The sequence below is a fragment of the Heterocephalus glaber genome, unplaced genomic scaffold (genome assembly GCF_053883595.1).
Source record: "Heterocephalus glaber isolate CG9 unplaced genomic scaffold, H.glaber_assembly_v1.0 deba00001472, whole genome shotgun sequence".
NCBI lineage: Eukaryota > Metazoa > Chordata > Mammalia > Rodentia > Bathyergidae > Heterocephalus > Heterocephalus glaber.
In genome coordinates, this window is record NW_028258315.1 from 853,087 (window position 1) to 855,517 (window position 2,431).

The following is a 2,431-nucleotide window of genomic DNA, read 5'->3' on the forward strand; positions in this document are numbered from 1 at the left end:
CAAAGCACAGATGTTCTGGGATTGGTTTGTTTTTTAAAGAGAACTCACAATGAATGCTGTTCAGGATGAGGAGAGAGAAGAGAAGTGGGGTGCTGTCCTTTGAGTGCATCCTCCCCAGGCCCAGGCATTAAGGGCTTGGTCCAGGTTGCAGGGTGCTGTTGGGAGGTTTGGAACCTCTGAGTGGGTCAGGTGAGAGTCCTTGGGAATGAAGACACACAGACAGGGACTGGAGAGAAGCTGAGGCTTGGGATGACCTAAGCCGCTCTGGGCAGGAAAGACAAAGGACTCCCAGGACATCTGGAGTTTATTCATCACAAGTGTGGGAAGGGGTCACTGGGCAGGCCTTGGACATCTGCCGATCGTGGTTACCCTAAGCAGGGCTGTAGAATGAGGGCACTAGCGTATCTTTTGCAGAAGAGAGCAAATGGTTAATTCAGAGGGGAAGAATTTACTTGGAGTCAGTTGACCTTGGCTGGAAGTGAACTCAGCTGCGGTTTGTTGCTTTTCATGTAATATAATTGAACTATGGAGGGGCAAGAGGCTTGAGTCACTTTTAGCCTAATACTGGGCAGAGGTGTCTGCTGTAGTAGAAAGCTAACACGTGAACTAAGGGCCAATTTAATACCTTAAAACTATAGGATGTGCCTTTTTACAGTAAACATCAGTGTAAAGTTTCCCTGAAAGTCTGACGGAGAATTTCTGTGGGAGATATGCCTAACAGGGATGGCAAACCCTAGCACTTTCAATGATACAAACAGCCTGGTGCAGCATGCATGCCATAGGTTTGCCACCACTGGCTAAGATTTACGTTAAAATAATGTAGTAAGCAAATTAATAGTGTCCCAAATAACGCAGGTCTTGATCAATGGGATACATGGTGAAGGAGAGTGATGATGTGATTATGTTAATGATTGTGAGAAGGGAAACTCATCATGGCGAGATAGGCAGTAAGTGTAATCTCGTGGCCCTTAGGAGAGGGAAGCCAGGAGAAGGCGGCGAAGGGCAGACCCAGGCTGGACACCGTGCCTCTAGGCGTGAGGCACGTCAGGGGCTGGAGAGGTCCAGGGCAGAGGCTCCCCTACACCTCTGAGGGTCTGTGGCCCACTGACACCGAGTTCTCTCTGGACACTGCTTCTGGATGTCCGACTCTGCAGCGGCAGGACGCTGACGACGTGTGGCTCCATGCCTGCAAGTCTGTGTAATTCGTCCCTGTGTGATAGCCAACCTGACTCCCCTTGTGTAAAGTCAGTGATTCTGGGTGGTGGCCTTCCCCTTCCCCCTCGGGGGTCCCCTCAGTTAATACAGTTAATATGTAACAGACCACTGCATCCTGTGTGAGTCTGCAATGATGTTATCTTGACTACCTTGTAAACAGAAGATACAGGCACCTGTGTGATACTTTGTTTTAACTAAACTGTGAGAAACTCCCCCACCCCCACTAATTTAACCAAGTTCTGCTTTCAAGGGCCCTCAAACTGCCTTTCCTTTGTCCAGTCGTTTTGCCACAAGCCACTCTGGATAAGCTGGCCATGATAATAAAAGATCCCATTTAATTCAGAGCACGGCGGTCTCTGTAGTTCCAACTCGCCTGGCCCTGTTACACCTGCAGCAGTGTGAGGCTCAGGCACGCACTTCACTGCACGCAGCGTGCCCCTGCAGGGCTGTGTCCAGAACAGCCGGGACAACCAGGGCACTTAAGTTGGGTTTTCTCCACCCTTTAGTGAAGCTTATTATCCACATTTTCGATTTTTTGCCATCTGTGGATGCAAAATTTTGTGTTACTGTTCATTAAATTTTCTCTTGTTTGTCGTGAGCTTCACCATCTCTTCAAATTGTAAACCATTTAGGAATCCTTGTTCTGAGTTATTTCCTTCCTATCTTTCTCATTTCCTCTTTTCCCTTTGGTGTTTTTAGATGTCTGTGTGTTTACTACGTCTTTTCAGGGGGTCTTTTTATGGAACATGTATTAGCCCCTTTGTCAGTTTTAGTTTTGAAAAAATTTTCTCCAAGTTGATTATTGTTTTAATGCTGTGTCTTTTTTTGTTGAGTGAAAATTGCGATGATTTGAATGTGTCCCCTCAAAAGTTTGTGTATGGAAACTTAATCCTCAATTTCCTGTTATAAGACTTTAGAGCTGGGGCCAGTGGGAGCTAATCAGGCTTAGAAGAAGGCAGGAGAGTGGCCCCATGATGATACTGGCGGCTTTATGACAGGAGACCTGAGCTGCCCCTTGCTCCATCAATGAGAATGCCCACTCTGTCCCAGTGCACCGGAAGTCCCGCACCAGAGGCCAGGCAGGCAGTGTGACCTCCCGGCCTCTAGAACCGTGAGCCAAATACGTTTCCTTATAAATTACCCAGTCTCAGCTTTCTTACAGGAACAGAAATGGACTCAGTAAAACCCGCCGCTGGTCATGACAGAAACGCGCATG